Here is a 16189-nt window from a genome sequence, read left to right as displayed (position 1 = left end):
AAGTCCCCTTCGCCAAGACCAGTCGTGGCCGTTGTCGTGCCCCGCCGGCCTCCCCCGCTTCTGCTTCGGGAGGAGGACGAGCGCTTCGCTCACCAATCACTGCTCGCATGCACGCTCGTGGGCCGATGCGTCCCCAAGTCTCTGCACCCGTTGACCCGACCTCGTGGGCCTCGTCCCTGTCCGGCCCAGCCAGCGCCCTCCTCACCGAGCTGGGCCTTGGCCCAGGGTGAGCAACACCCGCCCCTCTCCTGCGCATGTTGGGCCAGCCAGATTCGGCCCGAGACATTTTTTTCCGCAGAATGTTTTTGCTATTTATCCAGTGCAGGCATATTTTCAGAAAACACTCTCATGGTCATGCATATAATAATCATTTAACCATGCATCGGAGTAAAACAAATTATATATGAAAAATGCTTATAATTTCATCTAGTTTCATAATATCCAACTTTCATCCATGTTAAAAATGTTTAATATGTTGTTTGATTAAATTTGCTCATATGCCATGTTAAAATGATTTATTTCATAACTAAATAACCGTAGCTCCGAATTTAATAAACTTTATATGTGAATTGGGTGGAAAAATGCATAATTTAACATAGTGGCATTACTTTGCATGTTTAACAACTCTAAAATTGTGTTTAGGGGCAGAACAATACCTTAACCAAAAATATGCACATGGGGATTTTCTGGATTTGTTGTTTGTTATATCCGACCCCATTTAAATTGTTTAGATAGTATAGTTTTGTTGTGCTTCACCTCTTGCCATGTTTAACAACATTTAATATTGTTGGGTACATAAACGGGAGGGGACTAAATAAATGAATGTGGTGTTTCATTGATACGTCTCCATCGTATCTACTTTTCCAAACACTTTTGCCCTTGTTTTGGACTCTAACTTGCATGATTTGAATGGAACTAACTTGGACTGACGCTGTTTTCAGCAGAATTGCCATGGTGTTATTTTTGTGCAGAAATAAAAGTTCACGGAATGACCTGAAAATCAACGAAGAATTATTTTGGAATATATAAAAAATACTGGAAGAATCCACGTCAGGGGGCCTCCACCTGTCCACGATGGTGGGGGGCGCGCCTGCCCCCCTGGGCGCGCCCCTTCCTCGTGGGCCCCCTGACGCTCCACCGACCTCAACCTTGACTTCATATATTCACATTCGGCGAGAAAAAAACCAGGGAGAAGGATTCATCATGTTTTATGATACGGAGCCGCCGCCAAGCCCTAAACTCTCTCGGGAGGGCTGATCTGGAGTCCGATCGCGGCTCCGGAGAGGGGAATCCGTCGCCATCGTCATCATCAACCTTCCTCCATCACCAATTTCGTGATGCTCACTGCCGTGTGTGAGTAATTCCATCATAGGCTTGCTGGACGGTGATGGGTTGGATGAGATTTATCATGTAATCGAGTTAGTTTTGTTAGGGTTTGATCCCTAGTATCCACCATGTTATGAGATTGATGTTGCTATGACTTTGCTATGCTTAATGCTTGTCACTAGGGCCCGAGTGCCATGATTTTAGATCTGAACCTATTATGTTTTCATCAATATATGAGAGTTCTTGATCCTATCTTGCATGTCTATAGTCACCTACTATGTGTTATGATCCGGCAACCCCGAAGTGACAGTAATCGGGACCACTCCCGGTGATGACCGTAGTTTGAGGAGTTCATGTATTCACTATGTGTTAATGCTTTGGTCGGTACTCTATTAAAAGGAGGCCTTAATATCCCTTAGTTTCCAATAGCACCCCGCTGCCACGGGAGGGTAGGACAAAAGATGTCATGCAAGTTCTTTCCATAAGCACGTATGACTATATTCTGAATACATGCCTACATTACATTGATGAACTGGAGCTAGTTCCTGTCACCCTATGTTATGACTGTTACATGATCGATCGCATCCGACATAATTCTCTATCACTGATCCATTGCCTATGAGCTTTCCATATATTGTTCTTCGCTTATTTACTTTTTTGTTGCTATTGTTATGATCACTATAAAACACCAAAAATATTACTTTTGCTACCGTTACCTTTTGCCACCGTTACCACTACTATCATATTACTTTGCTACTAAATACCTTGCTGCAGATATTAAGTTTCTAGGTGTGGTTGAATTGACAACTCAGCTGCTAATACTTGAGAATATTCTTTGGCCCCCCTTGTGTCGAATCAATAAATTTGGGTTGAATACTCTACCCTCGAAAACTGTTGCGATCCTCTATACTTGTGGGATATCAAGACTATTTTCTGGTGCCTTTGCCGGGGAGCATAGCTCTATTCTTTGAGTCACTTGGGATTTATAGCTGCTTGTCATTATGAAGAACTTGAAAGATCCAAGAACCAAGATTTATCCCTCAACTACGAGGGAAGGTAAGGAACTGCCATCTAGCTCTGCATTTGATTCACCTTCTGTTTTGAGTAAGCTTGCGACACCTAAACCTGCTTCTGCTATTAATTCTGATATGTCGCATGTTATTGATGATGCCACTTCTACTATGCATGATACTTATGATGAAACTACTTCTATGCTTGATACTACTGTGCCACTTGGTGAATTTCTTGATGAATAACTTGCTAGGGCTAGAAAGAATGAAATTATTGAAACCGATAATATTGATGAAAGTGATGATGAAGATTCTCCCCCTAGATATGAATTGCCTGTTGTTCCTGAGGGTTATGTTATGGATGAAGAAATTGCTAGAGACTTTCTTGTTTGCAATGATAGGAGTGATCTTAAGAAATTATTAGCTAAGCTGAAACAAAAAACTCTAAATGCTAGAATGAAATATGATCATGCTTATGCTACTTCACCTATCTTTGTTACTAATAAGGATTATGAATTCTCTGTCGACCCTAATATAATTAATTTGGTTGAATCTGATCCTTTCTATGACTATGAATCTGAAACTGTTGTGGCACATCTTACTAAATTAAATGATATAGCCACCCTGTTCACTAATGATGAGAAAACTCGCTAGTATTATACCCTTATGATATTTCCGTTCTCATTAAAGGGTGATACTAAGATATGGTTTAATTCTCTTGATCCTGGTTGTGTGCGTAGTCCCCAGGATATGATTTATTACTTCTCTGCTAAATATTTCCCTGCTCATAAGAAACAAGCTGCTTTAAGGAAAATATATAATTTTGTGCAAATTGAAGAAGAGAGTCTCCCACATGCTTGGGGGAGGCTTCTCCAATTACTTAATGCTTTGCCTGATCATCCTCTTAAGAAAAATGAAATACTTGATATCTTTTATAATGGACTAACCGATACTTCCAGAGACCACCTGGATAGTTGTGCTGGTTGTGTTTTCGGGGAAAGAACACCAGATGAAGCTGAAATTTTATTGAATAATATGTTGACTAATGAAAATAATTGGACACTTCCTGATCCAATCCCTGATCCAATTCGTGAACCAATTCCCGAACCTACTCCGAAAAAAGGGGTATTCTATTTCTCAGTCCTGAAGATATGCAAGAGGCAAAGAAATCTATGAAAGAAAAAGGTATTATAGCTGAAGATGTTAAGAATTTACCTTCTATTTAAGAAATACATGGTCTTAATTTACCCCCTGTTGAAGAAATACATGGTGTTGATAACCCAACACAAGTAGTAAAGGAAAATTCTCTCTATAGATATGATAAAGCTGAAATCCCTCCTACTAAGTTTGCTAGCCAATGTTTGGATGAGTTTGATAACTTTATGGTTAAGCAAAAAGACTTCAATGCTTATTTTGGTAGAGAATTAAAATGCAATGCTTATATGATTGAACACTTGAGTGATTATATGGCTAATGTTAAAGGTGAACTAAAACTTATTAGTAAACATGCTTCTATGGTTACCACTCAAGTAGAACAAGTACTTAAAGCTCAGAATGATTTGCTCAATGAATTGAATAGTAAAAATAATGATTATGCTGTTAGAGTTATGAGGTGGAAAAATGACTCAAGAACCTTTGTATCCTGAAGGCCATCCTAAGAGAATTGAGCAAGATTCTCAGAGAAATAATATTGATGCACCTAGTCCTTCTAAAAGGAAGAAAAAGAAAAATGATAGGACTTTGCATGCTTCTAGTGAACCTGTTGTTGACACACCTGAGAATCTCAATGATATTTGTATTTCTGATGCTGAAACACAATCTGGTAATGAACATGAACCTAGTGATAATGTTAATGATGATGTTCATATTGATGCTCAACCTAGCAATGATAATGATGTAGAAATTGAACCTGCTGTTGATCTTGATAACCCACAATCAAAGAATCAACGTTATGATAAGAGAGACTTTGTTGCTAGGAAGCATGGTAAAGAAAGGGAACCATGGGTTCAGAAACCCATGCCTTTTCCTCCTAAACCATCCAAGAAAAAGGATGATGAGGATTTTGAGTGCTTTGCTGAAATGATTAGACCTATCTTTTTGTGTATGCGATTAACTGATATGCTCAAAATGAATACTTATGCTACGTATATGAAAGAAATTGTGTCAAATAAAAGAAAGATACCGGAAGCTGAAATTTCCACCATGCTTGCTAATTATACTTTTAAGGGTGGAATACCTAAGAAACTAGGAGATCCCGGAGTACCAACTATACCATGCTCCATTAAAAGAAACTATGTTAAAACTGCTTTATGTGATATTGGAGCCAGTGTTAGTGTTATGCCTCTCTCTTTATATCGTAGACTTGATTTGAATAAGTTGACACCCACTGAAATATATTTGCAAATGGCTGATAAATCAACTGCTATACCTGTCGTTATTTGTGAGGATGTGCCTGTTGTGGTTGCAAACGTTACTATTTTAACGGACTTTGTTATTCTTGATATTCGTGAGGACGATAGTATGTCTATTATTCTTGGAAGACCCTTTTTGAATACTGCAGGGGCTGTTATTGATTGCACCAAAGGCAATGTCACTTTTCATGTTAATGGTAATGAGCATATAGTACACTTTCCGAGGAAACAACCTCAACTCCACAGTATCAATTCTATTGGAAAAATTTCAACAATTACTATTGGAGGTTTTGAATTTCCTCTCCCTACTGTCAAGAAGAAATATGATATTTTTATTGTTGGGAACATGCATATCCCCGTTGAGGTAACCTAGTGTTATTCGAAAATTCTCCGGTTCCATGTTATTCGGAATGAGTTTGTTAACAAGACCTGATCAACCTTGTTAGTAGATTCCTTTTGATGAGCATGAGATGGATGTACAAAACACAATTCTCTGTACCCTCTTTTTACTTTCTATTATTTAAATTAAATAAAGCAAAAATAGTATATTCTGTCTATTTTCTGAATTATCCATGCAATAAAAAATACCCCGAAAATAAAAGTTCTCCAAATGCCCTAAAATTTAAATATGATTTTTTGGAATATTTGAGAATATCTGGCACTAAGAACACAACAGGGGGAGCAAGCACCTGGCCACGAGGGTCCAGGGCACGCCCACCCCCTGGGCGTGCCCCCTGCCTCGTGGGCCCATGGTGGCTCCACTCCACTTATTCCAGCTACCACACATTCCTTCTTCCTCCCACAAACACCACTAGCCAGCTCAAACCCGAGTCCAAGCTCACCTTGCTGCCATTTTCGATCTCCTAGCTCAAAGCTCCATTCACAGAACTGCTTTGGGGGATTGTTCTTTGGTATGTGACTCCTCCAATGGTCCAATTAGTTTTTGTTCTAGTGCTTTATTCATTGCAAATTTTTGCTGCTTAGGTGACCCTGTTCTTGAGATTACATGTCAAATTTATATGGTCAAAAGTAGTTTTAATGCATGATATATCCTCTTGGCACTTGTGGGAGTAGTTGCTATCAATTTTGTTGAGTTTGGTTCACTTTTATTTTGAAGTTACTAAAAATTTCAGATATTTTCAGAAAAAAGATGAAGAGATTTTTGAGGGGCTCATCGAGTCGAAGCTCGAAGGATAAGCAAAGTGAGGAGGATAAGAGGCCCAAGTATAATATCCCTCACACCGCGGAGGTCCGGCCGTGTGAATGGCCTTGTGATAATTTCTTGAGAGCAGCCGGGATTTATGATGATTTCTATGAATTGGCTGAGAATGCAGGCCTCACCGCCTTCCTCCAAGACCAACGCGAACAGTAGCTCTTACTCATCAATTTCTTTGTGCAAAACTTTCATTTCCATGCTAGGAGCTCACCACCTACGGTGGAATTTTATTTATATGATGAGCATAAGGAGATGTCACTTCGTGATTTTTGTCGGGTTTGTTTGATCCCTTTTGAGGGCAGTGTAGAGGAACCACATCGTGACGATGTGGATGGGTTTATTGATACCATTGCTGTAGGGGAAACGAGGAAGGTTTCCGACGCATGAATTACTAGCATACACTTTCCTGTTCTACGTTACTTTGCTATATTTGCTAGTAGATGCTTAATTGGGCGTGGAAACTGTGGAAACCTGAGTGCCCCTAATATTGTTATTTTGTGCCATGCCTTATTTCGTGATGACACATTTAGTATGGGCGCTATTGTTGCAAAGCGGTTAAACCTTAACCGTACTAAGGGCCCCATCTTGGGAGGCATCTTCGCCTCGTGCCTTGCTTCATACTATAACATACCCATTAGGCATTATGAGAAAGATGAAAAATTGCTGCCTCCTGTTTATCTAGATTATAAGAGTATGGTAGCACATGATTTTATTGTTAAGAATAGGGAAAAGGCGCTTAAGTACAAATTAATATTTGGTAAAAATCATCCTGAGACTATTACCTTTCCTGCTCCTTCCTTGTTTGATTTATCTGCAGGCAAGTACCTTGTTCCGTTGGAGGCAATTCACGCCTACCGGAACCCTACATCAGCTACAGAGCCAGAGCCGGAACCACAATTTGATCCTCCACGACAGTCTGATTACCAGTGGGATCCAAAGGTGATTGCCAACCCGTGGCAATCCGAGGCTTCTTCTCAGTACGACCCCAGCTACAACTTTGGATATCCGCCAGGCCAGCCGTGGCCATAGACCAACTTAGGCCAAAAGCCTAAGCTTGGGGGAGTACGTATTTCTCACCGTCGGTGTCAAAACCGGCGGATCTCGGGTAGGGGGTCCCGAACTGTGCATATAATGCAGATGGTAACAGGAGGCAGGGGACACGATGTTTACCCAGGTTCGGGCCCTCTTGATGGAGGTTATACCCTACGTCCTACTTGATTGATCTTGATGATACGAGTATTACAAGAGTTGATCTACCACGAGATCGTAGAGGCTAAACCCTAGAAGCTAGCCTATGGTATCATTGTTGTTGTCCTACGGACTGAACCCTCCGGTTTATATAGACACCGGAGGGGGCTAGGGTTGCACAGAGTCGGTTACAAGGGAGGAGATCTACATATCCGTATTGCCAAGCTTGCCTTCCATGCCAAGGAGAGTCCCATCCGGACACGGGACGAAGTCTTCAATCTTTTATCTTCATAGTCCAACAGTCCGGCCAAAGGATATAGTCCGGCTGTCCAGAGACCCCCTAATCCAGGACTCCCTCAGTAGCCCCTGAACCAGGCTTCAATGACGATGAGTCCAGCGCGCAGTTTTGTCTTCGGCATTGCAAGGTGGGTTCCTCCTCCGAATACTCCATAGAAGATTTTGAACACAAGGATAGTGTCCGGCTCTGCAAAACAAGTTCCACATACCATCGCAGAGAGAATAATATTTCCAAAAATCTAATCTGCTGACACGTTTTGACAGCATGACATCATGTGATGGCCCGGTCATTATTCGAACCGTTTTTCTCAACCAGCACCGCACATATCGCGAGGCGGTTTTCTTGACACGTCTTGTCAAAGCAGAGATTGTGTCCCCCTTATTACGGGATTCTCATCAATACGGACGTGGGTAACCCAACCATGCCATCAATTATGGCGCTTGGGGAATAAGCGATTTTACCAGGCAAGTGGGGAGGCGCATCGCCTCTTCCGCCCTTATAAAGGGACAATGATTCACCCTTTTTACCCACGCCTTCTTCCTCCTTGCTTATCCATTCTCACACACTTGAGCTCCAGCGCCCAAGTTCGCATCTTTCTCCTCAAACCAATCCAAGCATGTCCGGAGCGGGAGGCAAGTGGATGGTCTCCTCCGTCACGGAGGAGCACATCGCAAAGTTACGGGAAGCTGAATATCTGGCCGCGGATATCACGCAGCGGCTGCCAGATGCGGGGCAGATCCTTCCTACGCCCGAACCCCAAGAGAGGGTAGTTTTTCTTACCCACTTCGTCCACGGACTGGGATTTCCCCTCCACCCGTTTGTCCGCGGGCTCATGTTCTACTACGGGCTGGATTTTCATGATCTGGCCCCCAATTTCATCCTCAACATCTCGGCGTTTATCATCGTGTGCGAGGCCTTCCTCCGCATCAGGCCCCACTTCGGCCTATGGCTGAAGACCTTCAATGTCAAACCGAAGGTGGTGATCGGCCAGCAAGCAGAGTGCGGAGGCGCCATAGTGGGAAAATGCCTAACGTCACCTAGCTCGAAGGCTCCTATGTGGAGACCATAAAGGGGTGGAAATTGGGGTGGTTCTACATCACCGAGCCGCGCGACACCAACTGGGTGGCGGCCCCCAAATTTCGATCCGGAATCCCCATGCGGCTCACTTCCTGGAAAGAGAAAGGCCTGTCCTGGGGTTCCCCGGTAGAGCTAACCGGACTCCAGACCTGTATCCGGAACATGATGAGCAAGAAAATCAAGCTCGTCAACGTGGTCCAGGTCATGCTCTTCCACCGGATCCTCCCGTGTCAACGACGGGCGTTCAATCTGTGGGAGTTCAATCCAGCCAAGCACCAGACGCCGCGAGAGCTCTTTGACACGACGCACACGGACGTCTGGAAAGTGCTGTTCAAGGGCGCCGAGGTACCTCCTCCCCTTACTAAGGACCGCGGACTTAACGCAAAGCGCCATGCCAATCCGGTAAGTTTTTCATATCTCATAGGATATTTATTTGCCCCAGTTTAACTGTGTGCGGGATCTAAGCTTCCACGCCATTAACAGGACTGGGTAAAGACAGCGGAGCAGCTCGATTGCCCAGCCCCCCTGCCTGAAGATCCTGCAGATGCTCTCCTAACGGAGATGCTGGCTCCGGCACCTTACGAGGTGCCGGTGAAGAAGACCAAGAAGAAGGCCACGGGGACCCAAAAGGGTCTCCGGCGCAAGGTTATATCAGACTCATCGTCCGATAACTCCGATGTGCCCTCCCCCCACGAAAACGAGGAGGAGGAAGAGGAAAGTTCTCCCCCCAGACGGGGGAGACAAGAAAAGGAAGGCCGACCCAATCGGGGAGGCAAAGGGTCCAAGAAGGGAAGGACCCTCCTTCTGGACTGCTCCACGACGGCCGCCTACAGCGGCGACAAGTGGTTACCCAGGGAGAAGCCCCTGGCGAAGTGTAAGTATCCGGACACCATAGTAATTCATGGTATGTTTTATTGCACTGTTTCTCATTACGCCGCATATGATTATGCAGTCCGTCCCGAGCCCATCTCGACGTATCTTCGTTGGACGGTTCATTGGACTCGTCGGATATGAATAGCGATTCACTTTCGACCGCCTCCACCCCTTGCCCTACGGACAACGTCGAGGTGTTGTCCCGAAAGGCACCGAGCCGAGGGGAGGTAGTCCTAGGGGCACCTCGAGGCGACCTTCCGGACCCTAGGCGCAAAGGGAGCAAGACTCCCACGGGCTCCAAGTTCGGCCCCCAGCCGAATACTGCCCCGGAACCTTCGGTGGTTCCGGACTCAAGCAGGCGATCCCCCGTTAAGGGAGGCAAGCCGCCCATACCGGTGTCCTCTGTCCATCCAGAGGCACCGGACAACTTGCTGGAAGTGCTTCGCGGCGCTTCCATCGAGGAAGAGGACCGCACTATCATGAGTGCGGTGATCGAGAAAGTTCAGTCCACCAAAAAAGGACTAACCGAAGCTTGCGCCAGCCTCCTAACAGGCTTTGAGGTAAGCAATCAAAATATAAGAAAATATTACCACATAGACAGTAGCCCCTGATGCTCTCTTTGGCGTTCGCGAAGAAAGGCCGAATAGAGGATCAAATAATGACTCAAGAGTCTAATCAGAATATGTCTGTGTGCATGTGCAGGCTTCACTGCTGGTCGCTGCCGCACGTACTGCAGAGGTCGCTGCACTGAAGCAGGACCTTGAGCGGTCCGAGAAAGAGCTCGGCCTTACCAAGAGGCAGCTCGAGGAGAGCAAAGGTAAGCAATACCTTGTCTATATATTAAAAAGGAATTCGGCTGTAAAGTAATAGGATCATTATGAATTTGTCAGGGGCCACAACCAAGGTGGCGACCCTGAAGAAGGCGTTGTCCGAGGCTGAAGACAAAGTGGCCAAGGAGTGCATTGAGCGGGAAAAGAAAGAAGCCCGGGTAGGCGAGGTGCAGCAAGAGCTCGAGGCTCTCGCCAAAAAACATGAGTCCTTGGAGCTTGACTCTAAGATGCGCGAGTCCGAGCTGGCGAAGGCGCTCGAAAGCGCACAGAGCGCCAAGGCTGAAGCCCACAAGGCCCTCCCGGAGATGGATGTGGTGAAGAAGATAGCAGCGGGTAAGGCATTCATTATGCAAAGCAAGCATGTGAAGGAAACTTTCCTTTTACTTACCCGAGTTCGGAGCTCTCTAGGAGCGTTCACAGATCTTCCCCTGAAAGTGCAACTATCCCTAGGTGGTTTTGGTAATTCATAACAACATATAGCTCATTGAGCTAATGCTATTCCAAGATGATTATTTCAGGAAAGCTCAATGATTGGCATGGCAGGGATGTGAAAGTGGAACCCTCAAAATGCTAAGGAAAAAGGATTGGCTCAAGCTCAAAAGCTCAAGACTCTTCATTTTATATTTTAGTGATCCAAGATCACATTGAGTCTTTAGGAAAAGCCAATACTATCAAGGAGGGATGAGGTGTTGCTTAATGAGCCTCTTGCTTCATGTGCTTAGTGATATGCTCCAAAAACCCTCAACTACTTTCCCATATCCACATATGACCTAAACCCTAAGCCAAACTCGGTCCTACCGATTCTTCCTATCCGGTGCCACCGAGTTTCACTTGTCATTAGCCACTGCCAAACCCTAGCAATTCGGTTCTACCGATAGAGATCTCGGTCTCACCGAGATGGGATTGCAAACTCTCTGTTTCCCTTTCGTAACTTTTCGGTCTCACCGAAAGAGCGAATCGGTCCCACCGAGATTGCAATGTAAATTCAGTGTTTCCCCTTTGTAACTTTTCGGTCTCACCGAAAGAGCAAATCGGTCCCACCGAGTTTGCCTGACCAACCTCTGGTTAGCTAATTACCAAATTCGGTCTCACCGAGTTTGTGTAATCGGTCTCACCGAGATTACGTTATGCCAAAACCCTAACCATATCGGTCCTACTGAGTTGCATGTCAGTCCCATCGAAAATCTCTAACGGTCACTAGGTTTACATTTTCGGTCCGACCGAGTTTGTGATTCGGTCCCACCGAGATTGGAAAACTGTGTAACGGTTGGATTTTGTGTGGAGGCTATATATACCCCTCCACCTCCTCTTCATTCGAAGAGAGAGCCATCAGAACGCATACACCATTCCAACTCATATGTTCTGAGAGAGAACCACCTACTCATGTGTTGAGACCAAGATATTCCATTCCTACCATATGAATCTTGATCTCTAGCCTTCCCAAGTTGCTTTCCACTCAAATCTTCTTTCCACCAAATCCAAATCCTATGAGAGAGAGTTGAGTGTTGGGGAGACTATCATTTGAAGCACAAGAGCAAGGAGTTCATTACCTACACACCATTTGTTACTTCTTGGAGAGTGGTGTCTCCTAGATTGGCTAGGTGTCAGTTGGGAGCCTCCGACAAGATTGTGGAGTTGAACCAAGAAGTTTGTAAGGGCAAGGAGATCGCCTACTTCGTGAAGATCTACCGCTAGTGAGGCAAGTCCTGTGTGGGCGATGGCCATGGTGGGATAGACAAGGTTGCTTCTTCGTGGACCCTTTGTGGGTGGTTGCTTCTTCGTGGACCCTTCGTGGGTGGAGCCCTGTGTGGACTCGCGCAACCATTACCCTTTGTGGGTGGAGCCCTGTGTGGACTCTCGCAAACGTTACCCTTTGTGGGTTGAAGTCTCCATCAACGTGGATGTAGGATAACACCACCTATCCGAACCACGGGAAAAACATCCGTGTCTCATATTGCATTTGAATTCTCCAAACCCTTCCCTTTACATTCTTGCAAGTTGCATGCTTTACTTTCCGCTGCCAATATACTCTTTGCATGCTTGCTTGAATTATGTGATGATTGCTTGACTTGTCCTAAAATAGCTAAAATCTGCCAAGAACTAAAATTGGGAAAAGGTTAAGCTTTTATTTGGTCAAGTAGTCTAATCACCCTTGTCTAGACATACTTTCGATCCTACAAGTGGTATCAGAGCTTTGGTCTCCATTTGCTTTGATCTCCATAGCTTTGGTGGTCATAGCCTTGGTTTCACAACCTAGGAGAGTATGGCGTCTAGCGAGGGAAATTACCACCGTAGAGGTCCCTACTTTGATGGTACTAATTTTGCTAGTTGGAAGCATAAAATGAAAATGCATATTCTTGGACATAACCCCGCCGTTTGGGCTATTGTGTGTGTTGGTTTGCAAGGTGACTTCTTTGATGGGAGAGAACCAAACCATGAAGCTACCGCGGATGAGTTGAAGATGTTGCAATACAATGCTCAAGCTTGTGATATTCTCTTCAACGGATTGTGCCCCGAAGAATTCAACAAAATCAGCCGTCTTGAGAATGCGAAGGAAATTTGGGACACTTTGATTGATATGCACGAAGGTACCGACTCCGTCAAGGAATCCAAGTTGGATGTGCTTCAAAGCCAACTTGACAAGTTCAAGATGAAGGATGGTGAAGGTGTCGCTGAAATGTACTCTAGGCTTGCTCTCATCACAAATGAGATTGCCGGCTTAGGAAGTGAAGAGATGATCGACAGATTCATCATCAAGAAGATTCTAAGAGCCTTGGATGGAAAATATGATACCGTGTGCACATTGATCCAAATGATGCCCAATTACAAAGATCTCAAGCCAACGGAGGTGATTGGAAGAATTGTTGCTCATGAGATGTCACTTAAGGATAAAGAGGAACTTCACAACAAATCAAGTGGTGCTTATAAAGCCTCATGTGAAGCCCCTACATCATCAAGTGAGAAACAAGACTTCAATGAAGAATTGAGCTTAATGGTGAAGAACTTCAACAAGTTCTACAAGAGTAGAAGCAAAGATAGAAGCTTCAAGTCAAGGTCCTACAATGACAAAAGATCTTCTAGTCGAGAGCGAAACTGCTACAGTTGTGGAAGACCCGGACACTATTCCAATGAGTGTACGGCTCCCTACAAGAGAAGAGAAGATTCTCCAAAAAGAAGAAGCAAAGAATCACCACCAAGAGAGAGGAGGAGTAGAGATGATCGTTATGAACGAAGATACTCACGGAGAAGCAAGGATTCGGAAAGGAAGGAAAAATCATCAAGGAGCTACACAAGACGAAGACATCAAGCTCATGTTGGTGAATGGGTATCCGGCTCCGACTCCGACAGCCACTCCGAGAGAAGTTATCACTCCGACTCTGAAGATACTCAAGATGAAGGTGTTGCCGGTCTAGCACTTGTGTCAACCAACTCCTACGACATATTTGACTCACCAAATGAAGGAATTGGAAGATGCTTCATGGCCAAAGGTCCTAAGGTAACACACCCCGAGTATGTTGATTTCAATAGTGATGAAGATGACTTGTTAGGTGATGATTTGCTTGTTGACAACTCTAGTGATGAATACTATGATGAAACGTCAATTAAACATGCTAATCAAGATAAAACGAATGACAATGATAAGGAGAAGATTGAGGCTCTAACTAAAGAACTAAACACTCTTAAGTTAGCTCATGAAACTATCTTCGAAGATCATCGAGAACTTTTAAGAGCTCATGAGAAATTACGCTTTGAAAAGCTCAATCTTGAGCAAGAGCATGAGTTCTTAAAAGCAATCAATGATGATCTCCGCAAGAAAAGCTCTTCTTACATTGCCAAGCATTTACTCTTATCCACTTACATGCCTCAAGTCAAGTCTAGTAACAAGATCAAGAAAGATTCTTCCTCTAGCAGTAACAATGATCATGCTAAATCCAATATTGTTGCTTCTAGTAGTTCTCTTGATTCCACTAATGATTCTCTTAGCCAAGTTACACTTGAGCAAGAAAATAGTTTATTGAAGGGAATTATAGAGAAAGGAGTGTACAAAAGCCTTGCCGGGAGTAAGCAATTAGAGGAAATTGTGCGCAAGCAAGGAATGCACCGGAAGAATCAAGGTGTTGGTTTTGAACGAAAGTTCAATGCCAATGGAGTTGAGTGGGAAGAAGATCAATACCCCAAGACAAAGTTTGTTCCTCAACAAGAGAAGTATACTTCTTTCAAGGGGACACAAGCTCAAGATGATCTTCCACCACAAGACTACAAGCAAAAAGGAAAGGACAAGCTTTAAGAGGAAATTGACGCATTTGAAGAAGCTCCTAAGACCTTAGTCAAGTGGATTCCCAAGACTACTTCAAGTTCCACTTCATCAAGTACGACTACAACTCCAAGGATTCCCATCAAGATGATGTGGATCCAAAAGAAGAAGAACTAGAGAGTTCTTGAGGGTGACTCCGCCAACATACTTCACTCTTATCATTTTGGCAAGAACAAGTGCAATCAACTTCCACATCTTGCACTAGTTCAAGGAGTCACAAACCCTCTTGTTGGTAAGACAAGGGACAAGGTAACCTAAAAGTTTTCATGGACATCATCTTTTGTGTGCATCACTCTATGTCTATGGATATCCTTGTTTGTTCCTTGTGGGACTAACCCATGTAGGTATTGAAAGTGCAATTCACTCAAATGGATAGCTCCAAGTGATCTACATCAACATTGAGCATCCACATCTTCAACATCTACATGAAGTCATCATCGACAAAACCCAAGGTTAGTTCATCCCTCTTAGGGGGGATATCACATCTAGGGGGAGCTTTACTCTAAGACTGGGCTAAAGCAACTCTAAAGATGTGAACACAACAATGCTTTATGTAAAAGTGGTAACCCCACTTGAGCTTAAACGATGAGTATGACCTATGATCAAGTGCTCTCACTTGACTCCTAAGTCAATATACTCATATATAGATGACCTTGTCATCGCAAATTGCTTAATAGATGCTAGAATTGGTTGTGCATGCCTTGCCACATATTTCATTTGCCATCTTATTGTGTGAGCATGCTGGTTGCATATTTTGCTCATTCGAGGACATCCACTTGTTGTTTTGATTGTTTGGTTTTATTTTCTTTTGCCAAGTGGATGGACAAGAATGCCTAAGTACCTCCTCTAGCTATCTATGCTTTTCTCGTCTCAAACTCTATTCATGCTGCATCACAAAATTTGATCAAGTCAGATTCGAACCACTCTGTGTGAGGAGCGCTCGGAGTCCCTGATTCGTCATAGACTTAAACTTCCAAAACCTCTTTATGATTCTCGGTCTGACCGATACCCCACTTTCGGTCCTACCGAGATCATTAAGTTGATCTAGGTTTTCGATCTTGGTGCAACAGATTTGAACATTTCGGTCACACCGAGTTTCAGTAACTGCCTGCAGTTATGAATCTCGGTGCCACTGAGTTGTTCCACTCGGTCACACCAACAAGGTCGGGCTATATATAGTCACGGGCAAAATTTGGAAATTTCTCCGAACCCCTTCGCCCGCGCGATAGCCTGCTCTGCCAACGTGGTCTCCGGATCGTCTTCTCGCCGCCAGCCGCCTCCAGTCGCTGGTCTCCGTCGCCGTCAATGGGAATTCTGCCCCGCCGTTGCCGCCGTAGCGAGTCTCCGCCGAACTAGGGTATGGACTCGATCACAGTGCTATTCCCCGTCCGATTCCTAGCACATTGTGTTCTTCATGATTCTTGCCTCGATTGAAACACTCCTATCCAGTCAATACGCCCGTAGATTAGCTTTGATTCGAAAATTTTAGGGTTAGGTTTCTGCCGAAACCATATCGGACCCACCGAGTTGAAAAACTCGGTCCCACCGATTTGGCTTATGCCATTGCACAAGTGAGACTCGGTCTGACCGAGAATTACTTATCGGTGTGACCGATTTTGGAACTCTGTGAAACCCTAGCAGTCTC

Source organism: Triticum urartu, chromosome 3A (assembly GCF_056163025.1).
Source record: "Triticum urartu cultivar PI428250 chromosome 3A, HENAU_Tu73, whole genome shotgun sequence".
NCBI lineage: Eukaryota > Viridiplantae > Streptophyta > Magnoliopsida > Poales > Poaceae > Triticum > Triticum urartu.
This window is presented reverse-complemented; position numbering follows the sequence as displayed.